Raw genomic sequence first — 11,149 nt, 5'->3', positions numbered from 1 at the left:
TCCCCATAAATATTCACACAACAAGTGGGCATTACAGTTTACAGCACCCGTCCCATGTACCCTTCCCATGTTTCCCCTCTGCCCAATTCAAGTAACTTGGGCATAGAAGCAGCTTGTATGGATGCAGGAGGGATGGATGAGGAATTGGGAGACTTGCAGAGACATTTCATTCCTGCTAATGTCCTCTCATGCTGCCGGAAGGAGGTTGTGTGTGAAACAGGGCTCCGTTGGAATCTTCACCATGTGCTTAATATATATATTTTTAAGGATTATCATTCAGCGAATATTTGACCTTTATCCCAGGGACAGCTGCTTAAAGCAAGTAACAACTTTACTTCAGAAAAGGCCCATAGAGTCTATTAAAATGCATGATCGTTCCTTGCAAAATGTTAATGTTAAAATTTACTATTTCCAACGAAAGCAGGAGATCCTATAATAAAAGGCATCATTTAAGTGGTGTGAAATATCGCACACACAAAAAACCCATTATACACTTAAAAATGGTCATGGTTGTGAAATGTTTAGATATATGGGTTTTTCTTTAAAATTGGTCGGAACTGCAGGGTTGGGGTCTCTTAAAACTGGTAAATATTTTTATTTTTAAAAAACTGCACTTATTTCTAATCTGGAAATATCTTGATTTGGTCCTATACTTTTTGAAGCCAGCAATGGAAGGACTGAGCAGTTAAGGTTGCTGCTCTTTGCTGATCAGATTTCACTTTTCCTCTCTCTCCCCCCCCCCACTTATTAATTAAAAAGAAAAGTGAGAGTAAATATAAAATGGTCTTAGGAACTGTTTTGATGAAAGGGACAAATTATTGGCTAGGTATAAGAATAATAGATGGCATCCTTCTGCCTTGGGAGACAAGGGATGAGGTCAAACGGTTGGCAGGTTGCAGCGCCTGCTGTGGTTGTAGAAACCGATGTGGGAGAGACATGTTTTGTTGCAGCTGGGGGCAGATGAAGGCATCCAGTTGGGCTGCTGCAGATTCACTATGGTGTTTCTTCTCTCTGTACTCCTCCTGGCAGTCATTCCTCCTCTGGTCACTGCTGTAGATGATATTTGGGGACAATTCAGTCCAGTTCAGGAGTCCCTTATCACCTAACCCAGTTTCCCTTAAATAATAATAATAATAATAATAATAATAATAATAATAATAATAATTTTATTTATACCCTGCCCTTCCTGGTTCAGAAAACCGGGTTCAGGGCGGCTAACAACAAATTTAAAGCAATTGATGCAACAAAAAAGGCATAAACTACAGTATAAAACATGAATACAGTGGTACCTCGGGTTATATACGCTTCAGGTTACAAACGCTTCAGGTTACAGACTCCGCTAACCCAGAAATAGTACCTCAGGTTAAGAACTTTGCTTCAGGATGAGAACAGAATTTGTGCTCCAGCAGTGCGGCAGCAGCGGGAGGCCCCATTAGCTAAAGTGGTGCTTCAGGTTAAGAACAGTTTCAGGTTAAGAACGGACCTCCGGAACGAATTAAGTTCTTAACCCGAGGTACCACTGTAACAATAAATTCAGAATTCAAAAATCAATTTTGGGGAAAATCCATCCATTACACATTAGATGGTCTTCTTGCGCTCTGAATTGCTACACGCTGTGGGGCAGAGGGGGGGGGTGGACTACCTGTATAATGGCATGTGTAGAGGACTGGCTGGATTATCCCCACCCCCAAAAGTTTCCCAGTGTCAAGCATGAGATCCAAAGAAAGGTTGAATCTGTATCATAAAAATAGCTATAGGTGACCTTAACTGCATAGTTCTGTCCTTGGGTGTAGGCTTTTGGAGGGGCCAGAAATAGCTAGTATGGGGAAAATGATCCAGACTGGGACCCTACTGTGGGAGATAAGGTGGATTTAACCTTCCATCCTTTGCTGCAGTTATGATTTGGACCAGACCCTCCACACTGGTCAAAGCCCTGAATCTCAAAGGCAGAACTACCCTGTTGAGGTCATGTATAGTTAGGCTGTAATGTATGTGCTTGAAGTATACAGTGGTACCTCGGGTTGCATACGCTTCAGGTTTCAGACTCCGATAACCCAGAAATAGTGCTTCAGGTTAAGAACTTTGCTTCAGGTTGAGAACAGAAATCGTGCTCCGGCGGCACAGCAGCAGCAGGAGGCCCCATTAGCTAAAGTGGTGCTTCAGGTTAAGAACAGTTTCAGGTTAAGAACAGACCTCCGGAATGAGTTAAGTACTTAACCCGAGGTACCACTGTATTGGCTAAGTTTAAAACGCCTTGGTAACAGTCAGCCACACCCTGTTGCACACTTCAGTGGAACAAATGATGAAACGTGATTTCCGGAACATCGCCCAGCCTCATGCAGCGTTGTGTTATAAAGGTTTAGTAAAGAATAAGCTAACCCGTACCATTTCGGCCTATCCTCCAGGGGCAGTTTCTTTTAATTGGGCAGCTGGATCAAAAATCAGGAAGTCGGTGCAATCATTTCATCTGCAGAATTCTTTTCTCTTCAGCATTTCACAACACGGCTCCTTTCCTGCCATGTAATGTATTTCCTGTATGTCTTCACAAAGCATTTGTGCATAACTCCCACACACACGTACAAAAAGAAAAAAGAAAAAGAAAAAAAGCATTATTAAGCATCTTGGATGAAAACGTTTACAAGCAAAGTTTCCATTTCCACAATTTCATGGAGCTCCAAAACATATGTAAGGCTCTAATCCTGCAACTGGGGTAAAACTGCAGCCTCCTTGAATTCAAAGCTAAGTGTATGAGTGAGTGTTTTCAGGGCCTTAATCTGGACTTAATTACTAGCCATTTAATGCAGTTTCCTTTATGTGATGTCTGCATAATCATACCCAGATGATTGACTTTGCCGGTAACATATGTGACACTTCTAAACTGATTTCCTGCTTGGTCATTTTCTCATGCACAGACCCCCAATCAGTCCTGCGGTGCTTTTAATTTCAACACTATGTTGGTTAAATGGATATACAGTCTGGTTTTCTGTCGCACATTAGCAGTAACTGGGAGTCTGACTGAACAATTACACTAAATCCATTTAGAGCCTAGGCACTGTTGTATACAAATCCTGTTTACTCCATGAAGACTTTCACAGGAATAGCTGGGAAAGGAACAACCCAATATTTGAACTACAAAAGCTCTCATTAAATAGAATGGAAATGATACTAATCGTACCTGTTTAATGAACAAAAGCCCTGTGCAATCCCTAATGAGCATTTTATGCACAATGAGCTCCCTTGTAAATAAACACCTGATACAATTTCAACTCTTTTTAACAAATACTCTCCTTATTCCCAAGAAAAGGGTGTCTCTCTCGTGTTTTTGGTTAGCAGGCAGAGGAATTGCTCTCAGTACCAATGGGTCTTCAGCTCATGAGTGGCTTATTTTCAGTGGCTCCCCTGTCAATTTGATACAGCTACAAAAGCACATCAGAGAACTGTCTCACTCGCAGGACACTTAGTGCAAAGTCATATGAAAGAGAAGTTGTGCCACAGGTCCGTGCACAAACGTTAAGAAATGGGTTGAAAATGAGGTGCTCTTTGCATGTTACAGCAATGCCTGGCTTGATATGAGTGGATCACCGATACATTTATTATTATTATTATTATTATTATTATTATTATTAAAATAATGTGGTGATCATGTAGTTCATTGCAGGTTAGGCTCCTTCAGGGAATCTAGACAAACTCTTTCAACAATTCTGCCAGACGAACGCTGCGTGTTAGACCACTTCAAGCTCTTTATCAGGCAACTATGTAATGACTGCGAAAATTACTGTGGGATAGGAAGAGAAAAGCAATTTAAATCCCCCCTCCCCCACCACTTTCAGTCCTAGGAGACTGTTAACAAAAAGACTGTTAACACATGACTAATTGGATGCAGGACTGCCGCCAAATTGTGCCATCACGAGTCCAACTACTTTTGAACACTTGACCTGTTTTCCAGCACATTCCGTCCCATTTTCAACACTTGACCAATATACTTAAAATAATATTTTTGTAACTGTTAGGTCTCTCTCCCACCACCCCACAGGCTTACGTTATTTTCCGTAGCAGGGAGAGCATCTAGGACATTGTACAGTGTTTCCATAAGCTGGTTTGGTGCTTTGTAAGCCTTGGCATCCCCATTGGAAAAGGCTGGATGAATTTCTTCCGTGATCATGTGGCCGCTGCCAGTTTTCACAGATTAACTAACGCAAACGCTACTGACACAGTGCACAACTCAAGCGAACTACATGCAGAGCAAGTGTGATTCGTTAGCAGCTTGTTTCTCAAATGCGCAGGCAAGAATTTCCATAGAAGCTTTTTCTGTACTACCTTGGCGTATACTGTACTGGAATAAATACAAACAGAAAGAAAAGGCTCTCTCCAGGAGGTTTGCAGTTGGCCAGTGTTGTTCTATTTCTTTCTTTCTTTTTAAAAGTATGTCATACATTGGTTTTGTGTTTTCTCATGAGAAAGTTCTGCTCAATGTCAAGACTTCATTATGTTGCTATGAATTTTAATGTAAATCCATTATACGGGGAAGACAACTGCTAGTCTTGCCTGAACCGGAACATTTTGCAAGGATAGAAGTCATCCTCACACACACACACCATACAATGCTAGGTAATCTCCAGCCCATAGACCTAAATAGGCCTGGCAGATGTCTTCATTTGGTCCACATTAGGGCTGGGCGATATATCACCCAAAACTGGTTTGAAGTCCATATTGTGATGCTGGTTTCATAATTTTTGACCTGCCAATATGTTGTGAATCATGGTGTGTGCATGTATGTGCTATGCAAAAATCACAATATGGGAAAAACCGTGAAGCCAGCCAATGCCTCTACCCATCCTTAGTTCAAATATCGCGATATACCGGTATCGTGATATATTGGTATATCACAGTGTTTAGCTGATGATATATTGTGATGTTGAAAACCAGATACTGCCCACCCCTAGTCCACAAGGAGGCATTTTGGCCAAACCACATCTACCTGACACCGTATGTTTCATCAGTCATGGGGCAGGTAAGGACACAGCTCTTTGCTGAAAAGGTTTTGCAAGCACTGGCGATCAGTTGATTTTCCAGCACTTGGAAAGCACTATGCCTTTGCACACACAGTTCAATTTCAAACCATGCAGGCAAAGGGAAATGTTTTACATCGGGTGATTGCCAAGCCTGCCAACCTGTCAGAAAGACCCACGGGGCTGGGGGCTAGGACCAAGGCATCTTGCCCACCAGCTGGAAGCAGTTCACTACCCCTACTCTAAAAGCAAACTCAGATGGTGAGTGCTGACAGGTTTGGAGCCGAAACAGCGCCAAGGAGAAATAAGAACAAACATATTCTCATGCATAGGATTCTCTGGTCAAGCTGCATGTTTCTCACCTCTGCAGTGTAAAGCTTAAAAGAAGGAGGAAGATGTGAACCTTAGTCCACTGTCTTTTTGGTTGTTGATGCCTACAATGTGATATTAAAGAGTGGCTGGTAAATGTTATTTGTTATTATTATTATTATTTATTAAATTCATATACAGTGGTACCTCGGGTTAAGTACTTAATTCGTTCTGGAGGTCCGTTCTTAACCTGAAACTGTTCTTAACCTGAAGCAAAGTTCTTAACCCGAGGTAATATTTCTGGGTTAGCAGAATCTGTAACCTGAAGCGTATGTAGCCCGAGGTACCACTGTACTGCCCTTCATCCAAAGGTCACAGGGAGGTTTACAGGTCCAGTGCATCATGAATTCTAGTCTATTAGATGTTACATTCTCATCTTTTTAGGACAGCGAGATACAGCTCAGGAACACCTGGTTGGGAAGACTGAAAGAGCTTTGCTGTTCAGCTGGAAGATAGCTAGGATGATTTGAGCTGACAAGGAGCTGAAATTGAATATGTGTGCTATCTTTACAAATGCTTTTGAGTGTGCTCACAAACCAACAATTCCAATTCCAGACTCTCTTTCGGCTAGGATGTGAGAGTCAGTTTTTCAATTGTGCCCACTTTATCCTTTGCAGCAAGATTGTATTACTCTCCCTGTGCGATTCTTCCAAAAGGGCAGAGCAAATCCAAGGCAGCTGCCAAGCTGGTGAAATTCTCCCTGTGCCTCTGAATGTTAGAAAACGTTCCTTCCCTGCTTGGATTTCTCTTTTTGTGCTGCAGGAAAGAAAGAGGGGAGAGTTGAGATTTCAAGCCATGCAACCTTAAAAACTCTCCAACAGTATGAAGTAGATGGAAAATAACTTCTGGGCTTATACACTCAAATGACATGAACCTTTACTGCTGTTAATCCTGAAGGGTGTTTGGTCTCATAGCTGTAAACCCAACTTTTATCAATGGCATGCCAAGAAAGATACATACATTCAGCTGAGAGGGCACAAACTGTTTTGCCAATTTGGTTATGGCCAAGGCTGGCCCTGTCATTAGGCAGAGTGAAGTGGCCACCTCAGGAGGAGGAGTGTGAGTGAGGGAGCAGCAGTAAGGTGTTGGAGGGCAGCTGCATGTCTGCTCTGCACCCCATCCTGCCCGTTATTCTACTGCCCCCAGATATGGGGGAAGAATGTTACTCCACCATCAGTGTTGAAGTAAGGTTCGTCTGCCACTTTGGTCAACTTCTGAATGTGAGGAGGGGTGCTATCTTATCTTTTTCCTCAGGAATAATAATAATAATAATAATAATAATAATAATAATAATAATAACAATAATAATAATAATAATAATAATTTACTATTTATATTCTGCCCATCTGGCTGGGTTTCCCCAGCCACTCTGGCCAGCTCCCAACCAAATATTAAAAACACAATACAGCATTAAACATTTAAAACTTCCCTAAACAGAACTGCTTTCAGATGTCTTTTAAAAGTAAGATAGTTGCTTATTTCCTTGACATCTGATGGGAGGGCATTCCACAAGTAGCAAAATGTCTTGGGCCTGTTCTGACTTGGGTAGTCAGTGGGGTGCTCTTCAGCTGCTTTGGACTACAGCTCCAATAATTCCTGAATGTTGACCATGTTAACTGCGGTTGATAGAAGTAGATTTAAGGGGTAGGGGGAGAAAGGCCCAGTTGCATGAGTGAACCTCACTCTGCACAAACAACAAGTGATGCTGATGAACTGTGCATGATGGTGGGTTCTTTTAACAGCACCACACCATTTCCTGCCTTCTTATTTGCTTAGGGTGGTTTTGAAGAAGAGAAATGGAGAAAAACAGAAGACAAGACCGTCTAATATAGACGGTTAAAAATGACTATAACTGGGTTACACATCACCAGCTGAGGGTGAAAAAATCCAGGTATGAAAAGGTTGAAGACCTGTGACTTAGGCTTCAGTCTTATATAAATTTACCTGGAAGTAAAGTAAGTTTGAATCCCTGCGACGGGGTGAGCTCCCGTTGCTTGGTCCCAGCTCCTGCCAACCTAGCAGTTCGAAAGCACAAAGTGCAAGTAGATAAATAGGTACCGCTCCGGTGGGAAGGTAAACGGTGTTTCCGTGCGCTGCTCTAGTTCACCAGAAGCGGCTTAGTCATGCTGGCCACATAACCCGGAAGCTGTATGCCAGCTCCCTCGGCCAATAAAGCGAGATGAGCGCCACAACCCCAGAGTCTGTCACGACTGGACCTAATGGTCAGGGGTCCCTTTACCTTTACCTTTAAGCAACAATGAAGTTGGGATGCAGGTGGCACTGTGGTCTAAACCACTGAGCCTAGGACTTGCCGATCGGAAGGTTGGCGGTTTGAAGCCCCGTGACGGGGTGAGCTCCCATTCCTTGGTCCCAGCTCCTGCCAACCTAGCAGTTTGAAAGCATGCCAGTGCAAGTAGATAAATAGGTACCACTGTGACAGGAAGGTAAGCAGCATTTTCGTGCGCTGCTCTGGTTTCACCAGAAGCAGCTTAGTCATGCTGGTCACATGACCCGGAAAAACTGTCTGCGGACAAACGCCGGCTCCCTCAGCCAGTAAAGCGAGATGACTGCTGCAACTCCAGAGTTGTCCGCAACTGGACTTAATGGTCAGGGGCCCCTTTACCTTTAAGCACTAACAAACTCAGTGGGGCTTACTTTGGAGTGGATATGTACAGGTTTGCACTGTCAGGCATACAACATACTTTCTTGTACTCAACAACAGCCACTGACACAAATACACTGGAAATGGCAACACTACATTTATACAAGAGGTGAATCTTGTTGCCTATATCCTAGAACATTAGTTTATTGCCATTAATATTTCACTAGTTGGGGAAGAGTAATTTTTTGGGAGGTGGGTGGGTGGGACAAGAACTCCAGCTGACATCCCACACTCATTTTGCTTCTCTCATATTCCCTCCTGCATCCTTTAATCCTGTCTCTTTTCTGATGGCCCAGCTGTCACCTTGCCTTCCTGTCTACTTGCATTCCTCCACCTCCAATAGCCAAGCCTGACAGAAAGAGAAAAGGATATGGCAGGACTGGACTGCTCTGAGGAAATCTGCAGGAAGTCCAAGTGGCTCTGGGGGACGGCTGGAAGGATGTGCCAGCAGCCTGCTGTGGCCTGAGGAGGGGATCTTGAGTCACCTCTCTGCTGCGGTCCCACTTCAGAGTGACAAAGCTGGAAACATGTACTTATTTGAACTACCCTGCTAAATCTCTGGCTGCACGTCTCTCTTGTTCCCTTCTGCGCATTGCTATGGAGCTTTTAGAACTTGAAACTTAATTGCTTGTCAGGGCCTGACAACGTATCTACAAGAGCTAGTAAGTGGATGGAGATCTTACATGTGGCTTTTGTTTCCTTTAAATACCACTAGGTAAGGTCACAAGTTCCGCAAAGCAGTGGGGGAGCTTTACATTGCCTGTTCTGCACAGGAGGGGTCCCCCTAGCAACGGTTTCATGTATCTGACATCATCAGCAGAGGGGGAGAGACAGGTTGGCAGAGCAAACCAGAGAAAAGGGGGAGGTTAAGAATGGGCGAAGGCAGCAAGCTGAAGCTGTTTTCTTTGCAAAAGCAGAGCTACTTGTGTGTCTGTCGCTCCCACACATGCCTTTATGTTGCTTTAATTAAGCGGAAGCAACAACAAAATGAGCTTTGGAAATTTTTGAGCAAATATTAATTCGGTGATTGTAACTTTTCCCCTGGGCAGTTTGCATGCTTATATTTTATTCCCGTTTACATCGAACGCTTCCATTTTAAACTATCAACTTCCTTCTTATTTTCTCATTTATAAAGGGAAGACACTGCACCCTGATATTAACGGATCCCCCTCCCTTTTGACCACAATTCAAATACATTTTGTAACACAGGGTAAAATAGAAAGTACCTTAGTAGTTTCCCATAGTTCCATTTTAGTTTTCTTATTAGCTATTTCCCGTTAATTCCTGTTAGTGTTGCATGATACTTTCCACCTACATTTTTCAAAGAATGTGTTTTAAACAATATGAGACAGAAAGGAGTGCTGATGATTTTCAAGCAGTTTGTGACTCTTTCCCCATTCAGACTTTGTACACTGCCTCATACTGTCTACAGTTACCAGGGTTTTTTTGCCTCATTCCTGGCCACATATTTTCCTGTTTTCTCACAATTTCTTGTTTGAGTGTTTGGTTTTGTTCGCACCCTGCTTGAACTCAAAAAGCTGTGATGTTTTATTTTAAAAGAATTGTGCTGTTGCTTTTTGGATTCACGCAATCCTAAGGTTACCAGATTTTTTCAATGAATCCAGGGACACTGTTCAGCTTCAATGGATTTTGTATGGGGGCTGATTTGTAAACCCGGGGACGTCTGGTAACCTTACGCAATCCTGCCATGCTCCCCTAAACCAACATGGGGGCCTGGCTTTATGGAGAATAATGGATTCCATCATTCAGAAGGTGAATCCTCAATCTAGCAGCTAGAGAAAGATAAGGTTTTATCACCTAATGGGGCTTTGTTGACAGTGGGGCAACAGCATGCTCTCCAACCACAAGGTAATTAATAATAATAATAATAATAATAATAATAATAATAATAATAATAATAAATTTTTTTTATTTATATCCCGCCCTCCCCAGCCGAAGCCAGGCTCAAGGACCACCATGTTCTTCCTTCCTTCTGCTCTCTGTGTTAGGGGGGGACCACCAACATCTTTCAATTCATGTAAGATGCAAATCTGAATCATTGCTGCCTCTTGTATTTTCAGAGACAGAGCAGCCATTTCTCCTTCATCCCACAATGCTTTGCTGCAACTTGAGATCCTTTCACATCGGGCATGGATTAACCTAATTACATGTGTATTAGCATCCCCGTTGCCTCATCTTAAGGCTGTTGTAAACTGCACTCTTGGATTTTCATCTTACCGAAGCAACATAGTTTTGTCCTCTTTTTGGCTCAACATCTAACCTGGTGAACAGAGCTGAGAGTGGATGAGGCAGTTGCCAACAACCCCTACCCAAGGTGTAGCATCCTGTTCTGTCCCCCAGCTTTGCTGCTGATCTCGCCAGCCTCTAAGAGCAAAGAGGGACTAGTGGCAAAACTCTGCAGAACACCTCCCATCTTGTTGAGCTGGTGGTGGGAATCCGGGAAGGATTAAAAAAATCATGCTCACAACTTTGTGGCTTTTTTTTTTGTTGGTTCTCATAATGCCCTCCGCCTTTAGTCTATATAATAATATATAATAATAATGTTATTATTTATACCCCGCCCATCTGGCTGGGTTTCCCCAGGCACTCTGGGCGGCTTCCAACTAAATATTAAAAACAGTACAGCATCAAACTTCCCTAAACAGGACTGCCTTCAGTTGTCTTTTAAAAGTAAAATACATAGTTGCTTATTGCCTTGACATCTGCTGGGAGGGCATTCCACAGCGCAGGTGCCACTACCGAGAAGACCCTCTGCCTGGTTCCCTGTAACCTCACTTCTTGCAGTGGGAAACTGCCAGAAGGCCCCCAGCGCTGGACCTCAGCGTCTGGGCTGGACGATGGCGGTGGAGACGCTCCTTCAGGTATACTGAGGTCATCTAGTGAGAAGAAGTCATTTTTTCTGCCCATCGGAACTTGCAGAGGTTTTTCTTAAATAGAAACACGTATAAATTAGTGATGTATGGAAGTGAGAGCTGGACTATAAAGAAGACTGACTGCCGAAGAATTGATGCTTTTGAATTATGGTGCTGGAGGAGACTCTTGAGAATCCCATGGACTGCAAGAAGATCAAACCTATCCATTCTGAAGG

General features: G+C 43.0%; 1 long non-coding RNA gene across 1 annotated transcript; it reads right to left on the bottom strand.

Annotated features, from left to right (window-relative positions):
• Nucleotides 1–242: 242 nt before the first annotated feature.
• Nucleotides 243–5,648, bottom strand: LOC309339492. Its single transcript, XR_014155409.1, has 2 exons — nt 2,386–5,648; nt 243–1,050 (listed from the first exon to the last, which is right to left on the bottom strand). It is a non-coding gene; the product is annotated as an uncharacterized lncRNA (long non-coding RNA).
• Nucleotides 5,649–11,149: the final 5,501 nt, after the last annotated feature.

Source organism: Podarcis erhardii (assembly GCF_964252035.2).
Source record: "Podarcis erhardii genome assembly, chromosome: 3".
Taxonomy (NCBI): Eukaryota; Metazoa; Chordata; class Lepidosauria; order Squamata; family Lacertidae; genus Podarcis; species Podarcis erhardii.
The sequence above is the reverse complement of the archived record's forward strand: the minus strand, read 5'-3'. Positions and strand labels throughout refer to the sequence as shown.